This window comes from Falco rusticolus, chromosome 2 (assembly GCF_015220075.1).
Source record: "Falco rusticolus isolate bFalRus1 chromosome 2, bFalRus1.pri, whole genome shotgun sequence".
NCBI lineage: Eukaryota > Metazoa > Chordata > Aves > Falconiformes > Falconidae > Falco > Falco rusticolus.
In genome coordinates, this window is record NC_051188.1 from 5,392,364 (window position 1) to 5,416,520 (window position 24,157).

General features: G+C 40.2%; 2 long non-coding RNA genes across 3 annotated transcripts in view; one reads left to right on the forward strand and one right to left on the reverse strand.

Moving 5' to 3' along the window:
- LOC119143331 lies at positions 1-14,798 on the reverse strand. Its single transcript, XR_005102673.1, has 3 exons — positions 14,786-14,798; positions 1,329-1,331; positions 1-33 (listed from the first exon to the last, which is right to left on the reverse strand). It is a non-coding gene; the product is annotated as an uncharacterized LOC119143331 (long non-coding RNA).
- Positions 11,246-24,157, forward strand: part of LOC119143330 — a 27,932-nt gene continuing 15,020 nt past the window's right edge. For both annotated transcript variants that reach the window (XR_005102671.1, XR_005102672.1), the window contains exon 1: positions 11,246-11,301. This is a non-coding gene — a long non-coding RNA (uncharacterized LOC119143330). The remainder of the gene's footprint in view (positions 11,302-24,157) is intronic.

The following is a 24,157-nucleotide window of genomic DNA, read 5'->3' on the forward strand; positions in this document are numbered from 1 at the left end:
TTCTTTCATTCTAACAATGCCTGGTGGATTCTTCTTCAGCATCTGAAAAGGTGCCCACACATGCTTTAAATGGCAACATTTCAAAATCACCAATTACATACACAGGGTGGTTTCCTTCCCCACCTTTAATACATCAGACACTTGATACATTTTGGAGATACAAGCGACACATGAAAGTTGCTTTTTCCCTTGCTCTACAGTCTTGGGCTAAATCTATGCTAATGTGTCTACACTGGGATGTTTTCCACCCACTCAGAAGATGCCTGAAGGTCATATATGGACCCTCTGATTTCTGAAATACATACTGTTTGCTAAACATATTTTTCCTATTATATGCTACTGATTTCAGTTACATTCCACAACAATTGCCCCTTGAGGTTAACACATACAACAAGAATCACCTACTTAAAGTAACTTGAATTTTGAAGGCTCCTAGCAGCAGTTTCCACCTGACCTTATGCTCCTATCTGTATGATCAGTTCCTCTCAAAGCTGTGCTTTTCCCTTCCAAACAGCCATATTTTAACCCTGCATCTGAAAATAATGCAAACAGAAAGGTAAGAAACAAGCAGCCCCTCAGCTCTTCTTTAGTAGGGTCATCATACCCATCTTGGAAATCACATGCAGTGGTATTTGTAGCTCTAGTTCATGCTGGGGGGAGGCTTGTATTAATATATTGAGTATAAATAAGAGTGTTCCAATTATTCAAAATAAAGATGAGATACAGAATTCCAATGTATCAATCTTTTGACATTAATACATGCGTCAGGAAAAGTATATGTACTTGACTAAGGGAAAAATTAAAGTTCCTCTAAGAACATTACATGTACAGATTTTTTTTAGGATACCTTCTAGCTAAAATCTGTAATGCCTACTTATGCTATTCATGTTTCATAGAGTACCCTGTAATTGTGGAGGCTGGTTGTTTTACTGGGGGACGTTTCCAGCATCTGCAATGAATGACAAAATCAACACGGGGCAGGATCCTGGAAACAGCCTTGCAAAGTCAGAGAAAAATGTATCAGTGACTGAGGAACAACTCATCCAGCTTTAGCAGTCAGGCACGGGCATGGCTATAGTGCAGCAGGGCTGTAGCTCAGCTTAGATAGTATCACGAGTGACAAAAATTTTGCCAGAAAATCTGGAAATCCTGTTTGACCTCATGCATCAAGACTATGCTACTATTGATGCAGGCATTTCAAACTTTTTATGTTGTCATGCACAATATGGTCAAAATGTTGCTTGCATGCTCCCTGCTGTTGATGCTACTGTGAGATGTAAGTCAGGTCAGGGAGAGCCAGCAAACCACTCCAAGCCACAATATGATACCTGCTATCATGTTAGTTACTGAGCAATTGTGAAGGTCTGACTAATGCAAAAGTTTCACTCATATATTTGTGTTATCTCAAGCATGAGATAAGGTTCCCTCTATTCCCTGAGAAGCAGTAAGATGCAAATTCTGTTAAGCCTTTCTCTATCAGATCATTTATAACATACTCTTCCAAGTGGATTTTTCTAGTTTCTAATATGGGGTTGACCTAAAGGTACAGACTTCCTCTCAGCAGGGGGACTTTTAGGGCATCACTCCATTACATAGCTGTTTATTTGCATGAACCTTATAAAAAAATATAAGGTTTACCCTTTATCTTCGTGCCAAACTTGACTCAGTTAAGCCAGTCCCTTCAGCGGCTACCTGAAAGAAGACTCAAGGAAGGAGGAGCTGACATGCAGTTTGACTACAGCAGCTCCATCCCAAAAAAACCTACCAAAACTGCCCCCTAACTTGCAGGCACTGTCTGGTTTAGATCATGATGCTCTGAATTAGCTCATTAGTGTGTGGGATGCAGTGACACCGAGCCCAGTGCTGCAGCTGAGATGCTGCTTTCCTGCCCCAGAGAGATTACTGGCATCCCAGTATCAGAGCAACTGGTTGAAATTTTATGGCTCATGTTATTAAGGAGACAAGATTTATGGCTTTGGCACATGAAAGAGAGAACATGGGAGCCTAATAGGTTACTGTCTCTTAGATGAGATGTATATTCTGGATGGTAACTGCCCATGTGCATGCTCCTAATCTTTCCAAATCGCAAGGTAACGTGACTTAGCTTAAACCTCTTTCAATGAAGTTTAAGCTTCAGCCCATTACATCACTTTTAGGGTGGGCCAAGAGCACATCCCACAACTGTTCCTGTGGCTCACAGTTGGGAATAATTTGTTAAAACATGGCAATGCAGCTGTGGAGCTGAGAGTCTGCAGCCTGTGATCTAACAGTTCCTTCCAGCCGCAAAGCCGATGTATAATCTCCAAACGGACAATGAAAAGGGAAATGGATAATGGAACAACAGGGTGAAGAGCAACGGTTTGCCAGTGTCACAGCTTTACCCTTACATTTATTTTTTTTTATGGATGACTGAGGTTGGTTTTGGTTGTTTGTGTTTGTTTTGGGTTTTTTTTGGTTTTGGTTTTTTTTTTTTTTTTTTTTTTTTTTCAGCAGGAGTCAGTTTTTAAAACGTTTTTGCTAGGCAGCATGAGCTCCTAATGTAGCTGCACATTATCTGATTTAATTACCATTAGCATCTCTTTTGCTTGGTTGAGGCTTTTGCTTGCCTTCACCAAGGCTGTTCAAGCAAGGGTTAAAATGTACCTAAAATGCATCTGGTCTGCACTCCCAGGCTAGCTCAGTTTCAAATTGATTTAGTTAAACCAAAGCAAGTTTTCTGATCTTCACAAGCTTTTAACTAATTGAATATATATGTTACTGAGACTTTCCAGGCTTATTTCTACTGAACGTTTTTACAGATAGAGCCACACTTTCTACAGCCAAAGGATTCAACAAGATGATATAAAATGATATTTGGCAATATTTTTTCCCGTTTTTCTAAATAGAAAGTCACCTTGGGACATGAAGGCAGCAAATATACTCTGAACACTAATAGACCCTAATTCAGTCCCTTCATTCTTTTTTTAAGCACTCAAAGCATCTATACTGGATTTAGGGGGTTGCAGACACAGCTAATATCTTCATGGGAGGGTAGGTACGGTCTGAGCGAACTGTCAAGAGATTCAGCTTCAACACGGGAATAGCTTAGATCTGCTCAGATGAATCATTGTTGTAGTTAATCTTCCCACACACTTTTCCCCTTCCTTACAAACATCCCTGCTTATTAATACTGGCTAAAAAAAGTTATGTTTAATCCATAGATGAGAAACAGTCATAAGTTTTAAAGTTTGTAGTATTTTATTAAAAAAAAAAAATAATCCAGATGTGTGGAAGTATCTACTGAGGACACAGTGAAAATATTTCACTGTAAAACATAATGAACAAAAATAACATGATCATCTTCTGTGTTTTATTCAGAGCTTAGCATCTACAAACGTTCATCAGAAGATAACTGTCTTCTACCCAATTATACTAGCTATATAGAGAGGGAAAAAAAAAAAAGAAAAAGAAAAAAGAAATCCCATCATTAGACATTTCCAAATCAATGAAGACAAATTTAAGCAGGATTCATTACTCCTGCAGTTCTGTGCCTCACTCCTGCGTAGGGAAGAGAAAGACAATGTATCTGACCGATGATGCAAATTTAGATGTGATCAACCACGCAGAGACGAGAAGAATGGGAAGCATCTGGTGAACCTTACTGATGTGGGGCTTTTGGGGGAACAATGTGAAATTAAAGAAACAGGTTGAATCTGGAAAGTGGTATCCTACTGAGCATCATCTCAACAGAAGAGAATTTGCACAATGGGCAGCTAACTGTCTATACAACTCATTCTGCCATGCAAAATGTCCCATAAAATTTAATAGGGCTAAAAGAAATAGAAATCTCTAGAAGAGATTAAGACAAAATTAAAGCAGAAGACTTTAAGACAAAAAGATTGAATAATCTCCTTTACACAAAATACTTAATGACTGAGATCCTTTCTGTGCAATTTTAAGTTGGTCAAAGGAATTGAATAAAGATTATATACTTCAAAAAAGATTTCTGTAAGGAAGCTTAACTTTCTGTAAGAAGGTAAATGTTCTCTTGTTGCAGTCCATACTTGATTTCCAGGGGGGTTAAAAGAACACAATTGTTAAAAGAACTGAAAATGTAATTGTTTGGCTTTGCAAAGTGATTAGATGTAGCTCACGTATACAATGTAGTTACATTGTGTGAGCAAAGCCTTGCATATGCAGCATTTACAGAACACACAGAGAGAAATCAAAATTGCATTCTATGCCTTTAACACCCTACCAGGCAAACACAGATAACTACAGTAAACAGGGCAAAGTCAAAGGTTTGGCTGGTGAGGTTATTAGACAGGGAAGGTTGCAAGCGTAAATGGGATGAATATTGCTGCAGTCACCTATTTCATTAAACAGGATAAATCAATCCCCCTGCGTCTCTCCTGGAGCCCATCAGCTGGCTTCTTGGTAATCTTTTCTTTATTTTTTTTTTTTTTTTCTTTTGGCATGATGTGTCTTCCTAATCTATTTGCCCAACTGCAGGAAGGGTGTAGAAATGGACCCACCACTTTTATGATAACAACAAATATTTTACAGAAACTGTTCTTACTCTCTGTTTTGTTGCAATCATATTTAGAGTGTAGAACTATTGAACTAGGAAATCAAAATAATTCAGGAGATATCAAGTCTCTCATATTGTAACATTTATTACATTATTATTACATTTATTTCCCTTGAAGTAACATGAGTAACTTCTCTGTTTCTATTAATATCACGTTCGTTACTTTCAGGTTCATCTATTTTCTACAAATTGAAAAACCCACCATTAACACTAAAATTATTAAATGTCTCCTGCTTTAATTTGTCTCAATCTGGAAGGGAATTTGGTTAGCTGTAGAAGTACTGCCTACTGCTATACTAGAGTCACCCATAAGGAGAAAAAGCAGCAAAGCAAAACAAGGGGATACCAATAATCTACAGACTGTAGTTCTAATTCCTACCAAAAATAGTAGGACTTTGAAAACAGTGATAGGAAAAAAGAAAGATTAGGAGAAGCAGCAATTACTGCAGCATTGTGGCTTTTTTCTGAATGGACTTCAGACCAACTCATGGCACTCATACTTATCAGCTGTGTAAGTCAAAATATCTGCAATATTAGTCTCCAGCTGAGAAGGCAGAAGAGACAGGTGCAAAATTAGTAAGGCCTGATAATATGAGTAGTGCCAGAAATGAATGACATTCTGCATACTTTGTGTGATTTGCCCAGCTAATTATATTGGCATTCAATAGCACTATCTAGTTAAGGACCTGTCAACATTTCTTCCAGAAAATCTTATTTGCAGGATTTTATAACACAGCTGTAATGAAATCAATTCAAGGCTGAATCTTGACACACACAGCTAAGTATTTAAGAGGTATTGGTTTCTATCAAAAAACAGACAAATTGCACTCGGCATTTAAAGAGTCAACACTGGCCAACACAACAAGGTTAGAATAACAGAGCATTTCTTTCTATTTACAGCAGGATAAAACTGCATTAACTCAGCTATCCTATTGTAGTTTTTAATGGATGAAATCATCAGGTAAATAAAATAGGTTTTATATATGCCATTTTTTACTTATATGATAAGTAAATATCCTTTATATATAAATATATATATACATATATGTAAATACATTTTTCCTGGATGCAGGTAAATGAATTTATCTAGATCATTCTTCATTCTCCTGCCCTTTCCCTTCTCCCCATCTCCTCCCTTATCATGGCTTTAATTTTTCAAATATAATAACAAAACATGCTGTGTGAAGTGCTGGTTAATGCGCTAGCAAAATGATACTGAAGTTAGGCTCACAAAGTTAAATTTCAGAATTCATGCCTGCTGATAAAAAAGTCTTAGCCTGGAAGAAAACACCAAGCGCAGACCGTATCATCCTCTTGTTCCTACCAATCTGTTCAAATCTACATCTATAAGCACTTAAGGCAAATGCCAAGCATAGGAAAAAGCAAGTGGAAACAGCAATGTTTCAAGCACGTGATAATGAAGAGCTAGGAAAGAAAATGTTAGCTAGCTTAGTAACAGGTGCTGTCCCTGTGCTGCTTTACATTTCAGCAGCTTAACTCTTAATTTGTCTCTCACTGATACTTATGCTATTTATCGAACAAATTCGTATTTCTGTATGCTTAGGAAATATATTAGTTGCATTATTCATGGCAAGCAAAGCAAGAGAGCCTTGTTACTCTGGTGTTTAGTATCAATCACCAGAAGAAAAAAGATAACATTTTTTACATGATTATGAAGTGACAGTCAGTGATGTCTGCTTATCTATATTCATGCTTGTTTCTAACAATGTATTTTTCAGTGATTCTATTATTTACTTTCATGATATTTTTGAGTGTAAATGCACTCCTGTTTAATTTTCCATGGCAGTGATTTCCAGTGCCAGGAATTTATTCACTTTACTAGGAAATGAATTTAAGATATCATGCTTTGAACTCTTGCTTTGGAGAGACAGCAAGACCCCTTTCCATCTGGACTGCTCCTTGCAGTATGTGAAACATATTCACATTGTGGCAAAGAAAAACAGTCTTAATTCTTATATTCAGCTTCATGCAATGGCAGAAATGGAAAGGCACCTCAGGTATTAATTCCCAGAACAGCATTTACAAGTTACCTTTCTCAGTAGATGGTAATTGCTAGAGTTGAATGGAAGTATTACATGTTTTTGACAAATCACATTTAAAATATTTCTTTTTCATGGACTCACTGACTTTTCAATGACGAGAAATCCAAAATAGACTTCACTTTTCAAAGCTGAAAAACTATTTCCTCTTTTTTTTTTTTTTTTTTCTTCCCCTGGTTTGTTCTTTTATAAAGAAAGTATGTGGAAGGATTCTCAGACACAACCAAGAAGTCAAAACCTCAACCTTGAATGGTGTCACCTTTAAGAAAGCAATGCTACCACCTTAAATTAATAAAACTCTAATTCCAGGATCTGAATGTAACCTTTTCTCTTAGTTTCTAAAAATTGAACCAACAACATAAATGCCTCATTCTTGCAAATTTCATTAAGGTTTTTGAATGATTTTATCTCTTCAGAAAGTGTTTCTCAGATGTTCCATCAGTTTCACCCCCTGGGCCCCTGGAGATTGAAGAGCTAATTTTTATTTGCACTTTCAGCAAGGCTTGTACTGTTCTCCTGGCAACATAGTCATGAAGTCTTATTACAATTCTTATTCTCTTCACCGAGATTATCCCAATGGTCCCCAATGGGCGGGTAATGAATGATAATACACTCAGGTTGCAGCCAGCCTGTGCATGTATATATACATATTTAGAAGACTGCTTGCAGTACAGAAGATTTAATAACATTCACATTGCTCTGGCTTCTTTGACCCATGACCTTGAGAAGAAGTTACCTTCAAAATCGTATTCCTAACTCTTCCCATCTCTGTTCTTCCGCAACTTCTGCTCTAGCATGCAGAAACATGAGGTGTTCAAAGTCAAGGTTGATGAAAAATGTTAGAGGTTTTCAATCCAAGTGGCTGTAATGCCTCAAAGAGTGATACAATACCCACCTATAAATGTCTTTAACACTTTTTCAGTGAATGAAGCACATTTGCATAAAAATTGAAGGCATTTTGGCTAGAGTTTCTGCAGAATAGGTATGATTTATTGCCTAGGCTGTAGTCTAGCTGAAGAAAAAGTCATGTGAATGCCTTTAATTTTCATAATCCCCGATATTTATAAAAAAAAGTATTTTTACAAATATGAAAATAATCTGAAATAAAAGCTAGCAATAGTAGACAGTTTACATGACTGTTTTCTTCGAATTAGGTATGTTCAAAAATTGCCAAGTAGCTAAAGCTGTGATACAGAGATTAGCATTTTTGCCTTCCTCTTTCTGTATGGTCCTGCTCCCACCTATAAACTGTGTTTTACCATTCCTGCAGCTGTGCATGAAGGACTGCTAGGGGGAATGAACATTATTTTTGTTTGAGCAGGAGGTTCCTGAACTATTGCCTACTGTCTCTTGCCTGAGACAGGATACAGGGCTTGAGGGACAGGTGGTTCAATCCCATATGCTCATTCTTACAATGACATAACTTGGCTGGAAAATTATTCAGTGAACCATTCTGGGTAAAGGAGGCTTGTGGGGGGTCATGCAAGGGATTTTGTTTATATGTGCTCCCCTGATGCAGCTGTATCAGCAGAAGCATTAGGGTGGGGAGGAGGAGAATCAGTGATGAGAGAAAGAGGAGGAGAGTGAAAGGGTGTGAGGGTATAGAAAAGTCTTAATCTATTGTGGTCCTGATGACATTATCTCATGTACCTTCAACATTAAGTCACAGCTTCATCATATAAGAAGCTTTATGGCCAAAAAATTATAGCCTTACTCCATCCCAGGTCTGTTACATCTTCATGTTTCTGTACCATAGTAAAGCACTTTTGTCCCACACTTCACCATCTGTGATGGTAATGATAATGATATGATAATGATAATAAATGATCCAGCTTTTAGAAAACAAACCAAGGTAAAGCATTTTTGCTGGGCTTTTTGTTTTGTATTGTTTGGTTTGGTTTGGGTTTCGGTTTATTACCACTAAATAGGAAGCATGGTTGGGTTCCTACTCAGAGCAGCCCCACAGTAGTTTGACACAGCTGAGAGGATGACATGCCTCACTGAGCACATGGGGAATACTTTAAGCTCGTACTAAGATAAAACCCTTTGCAAGGTGAAATTATGGTTCCTGACATGTACATCTACCCTTGAACAACCCCATTTACTTCTGTAATTAAAACCACATTCACCAGCTGCTTTACAAGTTGTCAGAAGATTTCCAGTTCACAGAAGCAGCCAAAGAACTTTTGTTTAATTGGGTAGGAGTCATGTCTATCTCTGCAAAAGATAACGGAAAATCATATGCTTTTGATTACTAAAAACACAAGATAAATTTTACTTGATAACTGCCCTGTCCCTCCAACTTCTGACTCCATAGTGACTGGCTTTTTGCATTCAGGCATCAGTTAACTGAAGAGCAAATAGTAAAGAAGCATTTGGCAACTTTCAGTTATTGTGTACGCTGATAATGCCTGTTAGCCAGAGCTATGATGGTTTGGCTTGTACGTGCTGTGTTTGAATTCAGACCTGACCTACAAGCACAACTTTGGAGACAAAGCAGGGAATTCACCTCATGCAACTTCAGGACTAAAATTTAGTAGCAGAGTAGGACATCTGCAAGGTTTTACTGTTGTACTGGGGGGTTAAGATCGCTATACTCAGTGAAGATGTAGAGCTGAATTAGGTTGCTCAAGCTTTCTTCTGCGATTTGAAATGTACTAGGGCACTGAGAGTGTACACCAAGGACTGGTGGACGTAACACCTTGTGGAAGATTTATGTCTGCTGGGTGAGTAGCTGGGAGTCTAATGAGACTCTCAAGGAGATCACAGACAGTGTGAGATTTCCCCATGGGGAGCCGAATGAGCCCTTTGATGTACACATAGATATCTACAAGCAGCAATACAAGTATATTTGTTTTAAGCTGGGGCTGAGTCACACCCTAGATTTCTGCAAGGGAAATACCTATGTATGAAGTATGAACATACCGGTACTTGTCTAAGTCCTAACTTCAAAACACAGGGACAACATGCCAGTAGGCTTCACCAAGGTCCAGACTGAAAACTAGGTCATACTCAAAGTATAAATACAATCATCATAGAATTGTTTAGGTTGGAAAAGACCTTTAAGAAACTATTTCATATGTGGTATTGAATTTGTCTTAGAAATTTTCCAATTTTGGTAAACTTTTTGGTGACTATTGTGTAAGAGACAGATCAAAATCCTTCCTCTGCAAGAGGAGTGAAAGCTGTTTCCTGTGCACAAAGCCCAAGAAAGGCCTGTGTACTACCTTATCAACCGCTAAAAATTTTGAATTAGGGGTTTAAAATGTGACTGTATTGCCTGGGTCTTGTTCTGGCTGGTGTATGGAGTTAAGGAGTCAAACAGAAAGGAGGAAAACTCAGTCAGTGAAGAGCTCCTTCTTAAGCACTAAGATTCTTGGCTATTCCTATACAATAAAAAATGACTTAAAATCCTTATAACAGATGTCTTGTTTGTTCACTGCTCCCGTAAAACAATACCTCCTTAAAAGCAGTTCACAGCCATTCTCTTTCACACAGTTATATTCCATTTCACTAAGATCAATGACAAAATTTCTGCAGCTTTTAGAAGCAGAATTAGCACAATCTAAAGATATCTCCTCTCATTTCTCTCTGGTCCAGCAACACAAACCTATTATGAAGCTTTTTAAAAACATTTCTCATTCTGGTCTAAATACTTTAGCCATGATATCACAGCTCTTAAAACAGAACAGGCTCAACATTATTCCCTCCTTGCACACAAAAGCTGTAGTATATTCATCATTGCACTTGAGTAATTTCTTGGTACCTATTATTTAAACATTCTGTACTTTGGCCACTCTATTCTTCATGCAATCAAGAAACCCTTTGCTAACACAATATCCATGGTTTTATATAACCAAGCCCTATTCAGATGAGCCAACATATTAGACCTCTTTTACTGCAGCTGCAGTAAACTGGATACAGAATGCAAAACACTGGCCAAGACACTGAAAAAAGACTATTTTGAGTGTCCAACTTGACACACAAGGATCTAAAATTGAGAGGACTGGTGGATGCTTTTTTGAAAGATGGACACTCTTTAAGACATCCCAGACTGAATATCAGATGCAACTTGTCAGATCCTTTTTGTATTTCATGGTAGTTATGATGTTGTGTGAACTCCAGAGCATTTGGATAATATCTGAACATCTCATATATTCAAGTACATTTCAACTGATAGAGCATTTTACAAAAGCTTACCAGACACTTCATTTAGTAAGACATGGCCTTACTAAAGCTGAGTCTGATTTCAGACATTGCACAAAATGAAGGGCTCATATACAAGAAGCTGGGGCTGAGCAGTGGTAGGAGAAGGAAGGGGATGGATTGTATAAAAAGGACCCAGCAGTAATAGTCCTCTTTCTGATTGTGTTAAGAGTTAACCGTCTGCTTGTTTTCTCTGAATTGTGTTTTGGGGGAACTGACCCAATTACTGTCCCTAACCACAGGCCTGTTGTTGTGCATGTGAAAATAGGGACAGGAACTGATTCTGTCACCATGGGAGACATCCAGATTTCTGATAGTAAAAGTTTTGGATTTGGGTGAGCTTTTTTTTTTTTTTTTTTTTACCTTATACATTTTGTATGTGATGCTTCCTTTTCCTACATAGGTGGGGAGGACTTGTAATGGATGAAGAAACTCCTAACATGAGCACTTGAAGGATTACATATGGTAACATTAAGAAATGTAGTTTACAGTTTCCCTATGATCTTTGTAATCTTTTCAGCAAAATCCTATGAAAAAAGTTGCTCCATTGGCAATATGGAAGAATCAGTTCTTGCGTTACTGGTTCAGATCACGAAGATATATCAGATGCCTTGTAGTTTGTGGGTTTGATTTACTGTCTTTAGGACTGTGGTCTAGGCACCTTTTTATACCTTAATGGTCCAAACAGTATTTTTTTCCCTAGTCACACAATCCTTAAAAGACTAGATGGCTAGATTACTCCTAAGATAAATGCAGTAAGGGAATAAGCTTAGTTTTCCTTTAGGTCCAAAATATGTCTCATCTGGTTAGGGCAGTGAATGGAACTAATTAAACAGTGATGGACTATGCATGACCAGGTCTAAACGCCAGGATACTAGGCTGCAAAATGAATCAGAGAATTAGGGAAAGACAATCTCTATGACCTAGGAAGAAAAGATGGTCTTGTTTTGTCCAGTGCAAGCTATGTGTGGCCACGAGTTGTACTGTATCTGACTATTCCTGCCTTCGTGCAATGCTGGAAGATCTGCTGTGCGGGAATCACCCTTGTTAATAGCTATGTCTCACCACTGCCTCAGTGGATGAGATGCTGTATGCAAAGACACAGCACCTGCCTTAAAATGTAATTAGAGAATGAGCAAGTGGAACGAGAGGTGAGCACCACAGACAGATTTTGCTGTGCTAGTCCCGGATCCATTTTTCTTCCCTGCTCATGTTGGAAGCCCGGTATTATCTGTCTGGATATTTAATGCACTAATAGTTGTCTTTACACATCATGTAAGAAACAGCAGGTGTCATGTCATGGGTTGCCCTGGGCTGTATGCCTAAGAGTTCAAAGCACACGTGTGAAGATGTTATGAGATGCCACCATGCTTTCTCACAGACAACTGAGCTGCCAGAAGATGGCACTTTGTTCCTGGACACAACATGCCCACCCAGCTTCTCCCCTCCAGCAGAAAGCTGACTTCATGAAACAGAGGAATTGAGAGCTGCATTCAGGAACCACTCTGACAGACCTAACTGGCCTCATTCTTTTGGCGTTTTAGTTTGAAAGCAACAAAATTTAGTTTCATCCAGTCTCTCTGCACCCACTTCTCACCAAATAACTAAGTTCAAAGCAGAGTTTCTAGAGCTTAAGTGTTTCTATCTCAATGCACAGTGAATGGCACTAGTGCAGACCTCCAGCAGCTTCTAACCCATGGTAGTACTGACACGCCTAGGGGCAGAAGCCATGCACTAGCACAACTGCTCCAGCACACCATGATCTACAGCTCACACTGCACCAGGCAGTGCCCACTAACTTGTCTTACTGGTAGCTGTTACTTTGGGAATCACATCACATTTAGCAGAACTAGCCTTCAGTTTGGTGTATTCCTGTGGGATCTTCTGGGTTCAACTGTCTTGGGCAATTAATAGAAAATATTTTTTTTTCTTCTACTATACATAAACACTTTTTCTCCTGATTACCACTTTCTCCTGCTCTGTCAGGGTTTTTACCATAGCATAGCCTGTGTCTCCAGCCTATTCAGAAAACCTTGAGAGCATCTTTACTCCCATAAAACAAGGCCAAAGTTTCCTTTTTTATTTGTTGGTATTGACATAGGCTTTGTGATTTTCTGTAATGAAGAAAACAAGCTAATGACTGCACGTTGAGAAATCATCTCTGGAGGTATTCATAGGAAGCTTAGTTTGATATCATGTCAGTACCTCATGGCTGCTGTATCTTTAATTTTGGGCTTATATCAAAATCTAAGGTGGTATCTAGTACAATGTGTAGTTATACACACTGGTCCGTTGATGAAAATCTTTCACATTAGCTGTGAATGTCTATTATAATGTTCACTACTTCAAGGAATAGGTGTGTCATCTGTCTATAGGGCTGACATAGAAGTGGTGGCCATAAATATATGGAGATATGTTGCTTATACTTTCTGTTCATGTGTCTGATTCATGCCAAAGCACCTTGGAGCCCGTAGTGATAAAGTACCACTTTCAGACAATTAAATTTCATAAAAAGAAATACCTTGGCTACCTTATAAAACCCAAACAGCATTTTGGGGAAAGCACGTGTCCCATAGACAGCGTTGAATTTACACAGACGGGAAGTGTTTTTGACTAAGAGCAACTGCCAAGAGTCCTCCTAAATATAACACATCAAACAAACGAGTAATATTTTTTAATACTAATTCTTTTAGTGAGGCACAGTTTTTCCTTCCTCTACAACAAGAGGTGCATCTTTCCTTTTCAGCTTTGTCCTGCCATTCTTAGTGCAAACAAGTGTATGTATCTCCTCTTTTAACTCTCACTTTTTATATAAGGACAACTCTCCACACAGCATGAAAATTAGGCTCTCTTAGCTACATCTATCATGTTAACAGCCTACCTATTCCCAGGAATACACTTTTAAAAACTCTTCTCAATTCTTATCTTCAACAAAGGTAGTTTTATTGAGAACATCAGTAAGATACACTTTCAACCCAAAATGATTTTCTTCTATACTAGCACCATTACAGATTGCATCTTTTCTGGTTTTATTTACACATACAGCTAAGACTCATATGCTTTTAATGAATACAAGCATTCATTTACATTTAGTTTATTTATCCTTCTAATATCTGTAGCTCTTCTATTAAAGTTTTCAGAATGCTTCTATCAATAGAATGGCTTCTGCCTTAGTATCCCTCTTAAAAATTCTAAATATAACATTTAATTTCTGGTACTTGATTCAATTTGTGTCACCGCTCTATCTACCTCCTTACAGGGCACTGCCTTAACATTATGCTATCCAAAGCCAAATACAATGATGATGTTTGAAACTTTTGAAAAGTGGCAAAATCTATTGCAGCTTGTTCCATTTTCCCAATACACCTGACATTTTCTAGCTTGTGCTGGTCCTCAGCATTTGCTCCGTGTGCTTTTCTTGTTTGTCTCTACATTTCCCAAGATTTTGCAGTTCTCAGCGATACAAATTCTCATCCACAGTTATGCTACTATCGTCAATAATCTCCATATGCTTCCTTCTGAACTGAGTCACTTCTTTTTCTTGGAAAATTAACTCAGTCTCTTGTAACAGTTTCTAAGTGTTTCTGTTCCATCCATAATCCAAGCTCTTATCAGGGACCAATAAAAAAGCTGCAATACAGGCTCTTCAGCTTCATCTTTAACAGGTTTATTTAAGTAAGCTCACACTCCTTTTTAAATCCTTTGAAAATATTTCATGTTTACATAGAGTACAATGCATCCTTTTAATTTCTGAAGCACATTTTCATAGTTAATAGTTGAATCAGAAGGATGCCAGCAAACTCAATTTGGAAAAACAAAACCTTTTGAATTGCTTTTACTGTAGCCAGTGATTGCTTGCAGCCAATGTTTGCAGAGTGAAAATTTCATATTTCTGTCAGTTTCCATATTTCTTGACAGTTTTGGTTTAGGTTCATGCAGTGCAGAAGACTTTGAAGTTAGGTCAGGTTGCTCACATCGTACTGACCTTTAAGTCTCTCGGTTGCTGGTGATTCCAAAACAGCTGTGGGACCTTTTCCAATGTTTCACAGTCTAGATGCTGCATAAAGGTTTCCTTATATCTAATCGTAATTTCCCAGGTTGAAAATTGTTTCTATAGGCTCTGTTCCTATTGCTGTACATCTCTCTCTTTTCTATACATTTTCCTCTTAAGTACTTCTAGATAGCTGTACAAGATGTCCCTTTTGCCATCTCTTTGTAAGGGTGTACAAACCCAGTTCTCCCAGGATCTTCTTGTTTCTCACATCCTTCAGCCCTCTAAACCTCTATGTGACCTCCACTGGAATAACTCTAGCATGTCCATGTCTTTCTTGTACTGCAGAACCACAAATGGGACACACAACTCCAAAAGGGGTCCTGCAGCTGTTGAATAGAGGGAACCTCCCTCAACCTTCTGACAACATTATTGTCAATACAGCTCAATATGCTATTGATTTTCTTCAGTACAAACACACCACTGACACACACTCAATGGGGTTCTGCACCAGAACCCCCAGGTCCTTTTCAGCAAAATTGCTTTCCATCCAGCCAGTGCCCAGAGTGTGCTGTTGTCTTGGTCATTTCTGAAATTCAGGGCAGTCTCCTGTGCCTGTTAACTAATTGTCTAAACAAGCTCAAATCTGCTCTTTTGATGTGATCCTGCCATACGTCTTGCTCACTTATCTGAGTATGGGGTTTTTTAGCCAAAACTTATGCCAGCTTTCATGTCCTGCATTTGTTCTTTCTTTTAGGTGAAAAGCATGCCGAGCAGAGTGTCTTCCCTAGTCATAAGATTACTGATCTCCATGTCCTTGATGCTCTCTGAAAATCGACATTGCAAATGGCCTCAAGTTACCTTTCTAGGCAATTGCAGGATGGTTGACTAGTACCAGTGATGTTTCTTACATCTTTTTATCTACTTTATCTGCTTCCTCTTCTTGATTAGGTAATCTGGAGCAGGTGTGCTCCATATTACCTTTGTTGGTGTCTCCTCTGGTGCTTACCCGTAAACTCCTAATCATCTTGTCATAAATTCTAAGGCAAAACCCTGTGCGTTCAAACTTCTTTTCATATTGAGGGGTGTGTGACACCTTTTTCTTGCCTTTCTGCCTTTTTAAGGAGGTGTTACCCACCCATTTCAGTTCTCCAGCTGTAAGATCTAATTCCCCATATCTGTGGGATCATAGCCCTGCAATTTGCAGACTAGTAACTCCTGTTATTTCCCATGCTATGTGTGTTCATGCAGGCATCTAAGATAGAGCAGTCATAGGTCTTTTTCAAGTGAAATGTGAGACCCATGACCCATGCCATCAGGCTGCCCCTTTGAGCTTGTCTACACCTCTATTTCTCATCAGTTTGTGGTCATCATCTGCTGACACATTTATTTTGAAGCTCTTCTCATGGGGTCAGAAAGCTGGCTTGCAAAGATGCTTTTACCTGACTTTGTCAGACAGATCCCATCTCCCTCCAGAAGCCCTTTTTCCTCCAGTACGATCCCATGGTAATTAGAGCTAATGTCCTGCCTGAAACACCAGCTGTACAACCAGCTGTTCTGAAAGATAACATCTATTTCTACCTAAATCTTTCTTCGTGACTGACATGACTAAAAAGAACACCCCTGGGCCCCGATGCTCCCTTCTAAAGGCTTTTAGTTACTCTTTATGCATTTAAGGTCAGTTGATACTTAGCAGCATCAGCCCAAGTTGGTGAGCAGCTATGGGCAATCTAGAGTCTGGATGGGTTTCAGCAGCCTGTGCAACATCCCATATTCAAGTCTCAACAAGTGCTGAACAACCTGAGACAACAAGTCTGGTTGGCAGATGAGAGTTTCTGTCTTCTGCAGAAGTCTGTATCCATGACCATCTACTCTTTACTCTGAATGCCAACATGTGGATCAGTGTCTGCAGGCCCAGGTACCTCCCCTGAGGGAGTTTGCTCCTCCTCACTCATTACGGGCACATCTGTAAGTGCACATCTGACATCTGCAGGCAGAAGAAAAACCTTCTGTCCATTAATAAAGCCCAGAAGCTTCCTTCCTTCAACATGACATTCTCAATCCTCCTCTCATTTAGACATAGCCTCCAATTGTCCCTCCTTCCAAGCAATATGAGATTTGCATCCTGCCTCTCCGCGGTCTTTGGAAACAATCTGTTATTCTTTTTTTGTCCTTGATACTGTGCAGTCTGCTCTGCTCACCCTCTCCAACAGCCCTTTTACCTCATAGCTCAGTGCCTCAACCAGAGCTCACCTCCCACCCGCAAGACTGAGACCCTGCAAAGTGCTGGTGCAGTTGAACCGTTCCCCGTGACATCTCACCACCTCTGACAGTTCAGCACACTCCCGAGCAGTACCTCGGGGCCCTCTTTCACAGCTGTGTCTGCATAAACTATTGGGTCATTTCCATAGCCAAATCTACATGTATTTGGCAGTTTAAGGGTTTGTGGTACAGGAGACACCTCCTTGGCAGCTATATTAGGTTCTTTTATAGAAAGGAGTTTGTTCTGATTTTTTTTTTTTATTTAGTGATATCCAGGAAGCCACACTTCCATGGGGATTATGGATATTTTTCACATTTCATAATTTGTTAGCAGTAGTCCAGAAGTAAGTGCTGTGATCTGTCTGGGGGTAACTCTCAGAAACTTCAGAAGAGTGCAGAATACATTGGATCACCTCTTGTAATTATTTGGTAAGTGTGCCACACTCTGTTCTGATGATAAAGTAAAGTGATAGTTACAGTCCTTTAAACATAAAATGGTCTGGGCTCCAAACAGCATAGGATCTCACTACCCCTGATGTGTCTTGGGAGAGCATTTAAGACCTTCTCTTCTACTTTTCCTTCGATGACTAAAATTTCACTCAACAATAGGACTAGAGGAAAATTCCCACAGCCTGCAATTGTCCATATCTGCAAGACTTTAAGCACAACGGAGAGCTTACATGATGAATTGCTTGATACTGACAGTATTAGATAGCATCTTATATTTTGGATTATGAGCTGATGAGCTATGACTCATCAGTTTATCTCACTGACTATAATTTCACTACTACCTTTTTCTTCCCCACCTGTTGTATTCACTGGTAGCTGCTTACCTTGGACTGTAAGCTCTTTGGAGCATGAAGTACCTTTCAGGTACTGCTGTATAATGTGGGACCAATCTGTGTCACAAGTTACCCTCTCTGTTAATGTATCAGAAGATAAGGATCGTATTAGCACCTAATGTTGTATGTTAGTTGTCTTCAAAATCTAAATTTCCTTTTGTTATTTACTGAAGGACCTTTTTCCTGAAAGTATGTTTTAAAATAATTTTGGATCTTGCAGAGAGTAAGACCCTGGTCTTACAAAGTCCCTCGGAAGTTCCAGACTGCAGGTATAACGGGTTGAAGTGGAATGGCCCAAGAGCCCAACACAGATTCCAACAAGTTTAAAGAAGGGAGGAGCCCAAGAAATTCAGAGAATCTTAAACCAGTTCTTTCTAATGAGGTGCAACACTGCATAATACACAAAAATCTCAAGTGCATTCATGTATAGACCAGTTTGAAAACTCAGGATTTCAAAACAATACAAGAATTTCTCTAACAGATGCTTGTGTGCACATTTCTAAATATTCAGCTTACGTTTCTGTTTTCCTTTAATCCTTCCAGGACTATGAACTTCTTTCCCTCTCCTCTTCCTTTCCCTTACAGACACATACTTAAAGTTCTTTAAAATTTTCTGGGTATTATTTTGGATCCCTACTTCAGAAACTTTACATGTCATTTTTCTAAAATTGTCTTTGTCTGATTTAAAGCTCCATTGCTACTTTCATCTCTGGTAAGTATCCATAATGAACAATAACTTTCTATGCCTCAAGGCTTTTAAGACTTCTATTTAAATAACTTTCTGGTGATGGACTTAGTTGCTGGAAGTTCTGGAATTAAAAAAGATGCACTTTCCTGTCAGAGCAGCGAGGTTGGGTATGACTATCTGAAGCTCTTAGCACTCTAAAACTAGTCTTACCAATTGATGATCTAATATATGATCGGGTTTTCCAGAGTGTGTTTCCGCTCAAATTTCAGACACAAAGTTCATTTTAGACTTATGAAGCTGAAGCATGCCTTACTAGGATCAAATCCTGCATGCAAGGAAACTGCTTACTGAAGTTCTCATCAGCCCATGTTGCACATATGTACAGGGTCATCAGTAACATAAATAAAGATTAGGTGGTGCAACAGCCACAAACATTCATGTTCCAGTGATATTTTACCGCTTATGAAAATATTCACTGTTACATTAGAGAGATTTAACCTAAAAAAGGGATGAACACTAAATGTAAGTCAACAACTAACTGGTGGGAATTAGGATTAAAATTGCTTAATAGTTTATTCCATAATTGCAGACTATACATTGCTGATATTTTTAACATCTGGTACTATCTGTGAAAAGAGCTGATTCTAGCCACTGCTTCAGAAAAAAATGAAATATTAGGTTAAACAGATTAATGATCTGATCCAGTGTATTTAACCTTATATCCTTATTCTTCTGACACACATTGTGGTACTTTTCTGATTTGCGTCAAAAAGGGACAGGGTTGCCTAGTTGCCTCTTATAATGGAAGACTTATAGTGGTAGATTTTGTAATGAACAAGTCCTGTTGCTATCTAACATTTTACAGAACATTATGAAAGAGTAAAAGTATTGCAGGAATTAATGTGGGTTTTTTGATTAAAATTGTAGTACTGGCTTGGAATGACAATCTGCCTTCCTAAATTCCATCTGGAGTTTCCTCTGAATAAATATTCCTTTCTTCTCAAATTTGTGAACTAAATTATTCAATGATATTGCTTTGTGATGTTAAACAGCTGTTGTGTCTCTACCCCTAAAAGCTCATTTCACTGATGGGTGAAGCAATTCTTTCATTTAAGTTTTATTTAAAGAATGTCTTAGATACGTTGAATTAAATGCAATATATGCATACAAGAAAATACTATATATGTTATCACCTGTAATGAAAGTAAGGTCTTTGTAGATGACAGATATTATTAATCCCATAGATGCCACTGGAAAGGTTTTTAATATAACAATGTTCCGGAAAAGATTAAACCAAAAATGACTTCACTAGGATCCGAGTTGCCGAGGCAAGCGGCTACAGTGCCAGCAGGATCAGCAGTGGAGTGTTCTGGCACAGCGCGCAGGCGGGTCTCAGACTGAGGGAACATCAGGGGGACCCCAGAGAGCTGCCAGGAGCCCGCAGCTTGCATTACAGTGGCTGATGGGACCTGGGCAGGGCCAGGAGCAACGGTGGCCAAGCCTCCCCACAGTTGACGGGAGGTCAGCCAGTATAATGTCCATCTACAGGCAGGGCTGGAAGGAGGGTCCGGGGAGCTACAGGCCTGTCAGCCTGACCTCGGTGCTGGGGAAGGCTGTGGAGCAGATCAACCTGAGTGCCATCACAGGGCACATGCAGGACAACCAGCGGATTAGGCCCAGCCAGCGTGGGGTTATGAAAGGCAGGTCCTGCTTGACTAACCTTCTATGACAAAGTGACCCACCTAGTGGGTGAGGGAAGGGCTGTGGATGGTGCCTACCTGGACCTTAGCAAAGCCCTTGACACCGTTTCCCAGAGCATCTCCTGGAGGAACTGGTGCCCAGGGCTGGGACGGGTGTGCTCTGCGCTGGGTAACAAGCTGGCTGGGTGGCCGGGCCCAGAGCGTGGTGGGGAATGGAGTCACATCCCGCTGGCGCCGGGCACAGGTGGTGTCCCCAGGGACCAGCGCTGGGGCCAGTCCTGTTTGATGTCTTCATCAGGGACCTGGACGAGGGGCTGGAGCGCACCCGCAGTGGGTTTGCAGAGGACACGAGCTGGGGGCAGTGTGACCTGCTGGGGGGCAGGGGGCTCTGCAGGGGGTCTGGGCAGGCCGGGCCGAGGGGCCGAGGCCAGTTGTATGAGGCCCAACAGGGCTGAGTGCCGGGCCCTGCCCGTGGGTCACACCAGCCCCCCACAGCGCTGCGGGCTGGGGGCAGGGGGCTGGGAACTGCCCGGCGGGGAAGGGCCTGGGGGGGCTGGTCGGCAGCCGGCTGGGCATGAGCCCCCAGTGTGCCCAGGTGGCCACAGCGGCCAGCAGCGCCCTGGCCGGTGTCAGCAGCAGCGTGGCCAGCAGGGCCAGGCAGTGCCCGTCCCCCTGTGCCGGGCCCTGGTGCGGCCGCCCCTCGAGCCCTGGGCTCAGCGTTGGGCCCCTCACCCCCAGACAGACCCGGAGGGGCTGGAGCGTGTCCAGAGCCGGGCAGGGGCTGGGGAAGGGGCTGCGGCACAGCTCTGGGGGGGGGCGGGGGGAGCTGGGGGGGCTCAGCCTGGGGAAAAGGGGCTCAAGGGGGACCTTGCTCCCCACAACTGCCTGGAAGGAGGTTGCTGCGAGGTGGGGGTTAGTCTCTTCCAGTGTGACAAGAGGAGATAGCCTCAGGTTACACGAGGAGAGGTTTAGGTTGGATATTAGGAAAATTTCTTCACCAAAGGGCTGCCAAGAAGTGGAACAGGCTGTCCAGGGAAGTGGTGGAGTCACCATCCCTGGAGGTATTTAAAAGACTTGTGGACATGGCACTTAGGGATATGGTTTAGTGGTGGACTTGCAGTGCTGGGTTGACAGTTTGACTCGCTGATCTTAAAGATATTTTCCAACCTAAACAATTCTATGATTCTGAGATCCTAGAGATATAAAGTTGCTTTTTCTGGGAAAACACCTGCTTTTAAATACTGAGGAGAAATTTCACAGTGGCATATTTTGCACTCAGCACTCATGCATAAATCACATTGATATCAATAGAAATCAGGAGTGCATATTATGTTGCTTTTACTGGAGCAGGTGTATTGTAGAGGCTTCTACAGAGATTCCACAGCTAGATTTGCCTTTAACTTTAAAATCCCCATTTTACACTTGAATTGACAATTTTAGCTTCTAGATCTGACAAAGTCATCCAGAGGGAAATAAAATCTGCTGTGAAGTGCTGGAGCCTGGCAGGGTGTCCTAGAAAGAGTATCAGCTTGCCCTGTTCCTAGATATCTGCTCCAGGTTGCTTTCAGAACTGAGTCTGGGTCAGATGTACTTCCATTCTAACCTGATACAAACATTCTTATTTTGGCATGCAATGACGATTTTTGAAATGAGTATATTCTTTTAAACTTTTATGGACTCTCCTTCCTTTCGTAAGCTTTGATTTATCACTCTCAATTTTGTGTTTTGTGGACTGTGAGCCACCACAATCTACAGGTACCTCCTTTTACAGGTAAAACACAGTTCTTTATACCACTGTGAGACCTTGCCCACTGCTGTTTTTCTACTGTCCTTTCCCCAACTTGTCTTTTTCTGCATATAGACCACCCCCACTCCACACTGGCAGAGTATCCATTATCAAATCAGAGAGTGTGGCTGTAGCTTTTAATCTCAGCACACTGTTCAGCTTGCCCTCTCCCAGCTTACAACTGAGAACATCAGAGTAAAGTAATCTACAGGACAGCAGTCTTAATTACAGGAATTGTACAAAAAAGAGAAAATAGGCTGAAACCAAACCAAACCCTTACTTCACATATCTCAATTCAAACTCCTCTTCTAGCAATTTTGGCTTAGTGCAGAGATGAAAAAGAAAACTGAAAGAAAGACTTCTCTGTTCTTGCTGTTTGATGATCTCTTAACTACATATTTTCTTTGAACGAGATCAGTTAAAACCACCTAGTCTGACTTTCTTCACACACTCTGGCATTGAATACTATACCCAGATCCCCTTCCACTCCCACTGCACTTTTCAGAATGGCATCTGCTTTTAACATATTCAAAATCTAATCTGAAAGCTAAACACAGTAATGGTGTGTTTAGCAAGACCACACCACCTGAATATTCCTTTGACAGCATTCTTCTCAACAGAATCAAACTACCCACTGTGACCTCCATCCCCCTGCAATTGCACCTCAAATTCAATACACTGCAGAACACAACAGGTCATTTGAGATGGAATATTGACAGCCCATGGCCTAATAAGTTCCTTTGGCTCTGCAAAAGTAAAGACTACAATAACAACACTGTTTCTATGAGCTTAGTGTATTAAACAATTTAGAATGGTTTGAGAATTCTGCTTGTCCCCCACTTTATGCCTCTTGATAGTGCAACTAGCATGATTCTTACCATTTCAATTTTTATCAGTGACCAATCCATCACTAAGCCAAGAACTGACCCCTGAAGAATCTTTTCCTTTCTGAAATATTCCACTGAAGGCTACCACCATATTAAGAAAAAATATTACAAATCTATTAATTAGCTAGATTTAAATTCACTTTTATGCACCATATTTTTCAATATGGAATTATTTAGACCTTTAAAAAATCATGAGGACATTCACCAATTCAAATTGATCAATATGTTTTTTATAGTGGTCACTTACCTCTCACCTATCAAAGTATCATCTTAGATAATAAAGACTGTTTAAAAAATATAATCACCTGTATGTTGTGTGCATCTGGCTATTTTGCTCCAAAACACATATCTCAGCCAACTCTATCCATTCACTTTCTTAACTTTAAGCAATTTTTGCTTGATATTCAAACTAGGTTACAGTTAAAGCTCTGCCTTGCTTTGTACTTTCCTTTCTATTAATGATGGTAGATGAAATCTGGTGGTCAGTTGATTGAGCACTTGGGCTCAACTCTTAATAATCATACGCATTTGCAACCTGGTTGTACATGGAGCACTCTACGTTCTTGACAGTGTCATCAGACATGCTGGAACTTTTTTGCCAAAGGTCAAATGTCTTCTTACAGTCAGCTGTACCTTGGCTCTCATGGGCTACTTCGTTAGAATTTGAACAGAAAAAGGTCTACCCTGGGTTATGTCCATGGCCAGAGTGAATTACTGAGATTTTACAATAATTGGTCTTAGCTTCAGGATTAATGTGCATCAGAGAACAACGAAGGGAATAGTCACGGTTTTCTCATTTTGCTTATATTTATTATTCCTCGTAGGAGACTGACACTGTAAAGTCCTAGCGTTAGATGTGGCTCCTCCTAAACACAATAACTTCAGTGATGAGAAGGACAAGGCCAGCATTAAGATCTGTTCATATAAAACTTTCAGACTATCATCATACCAGATGATCTGGCCTTCTAGTGATCCACTAACCAGATACTTAATGGCTTCTGGTTAGGAAAAGTAAGCTAGATGTGAAACATGACTACTGTATTCTCCTAATTCACCATGAGCTATTGTGTTCTCAGACTGCTTCTGCTTTGAGAAAGGAGATTAGCCTGTGCTCTTTCTTGGATTTTGGTTCAGTATTCTGGCGCTGTTCCAGTGGCAGTCATTA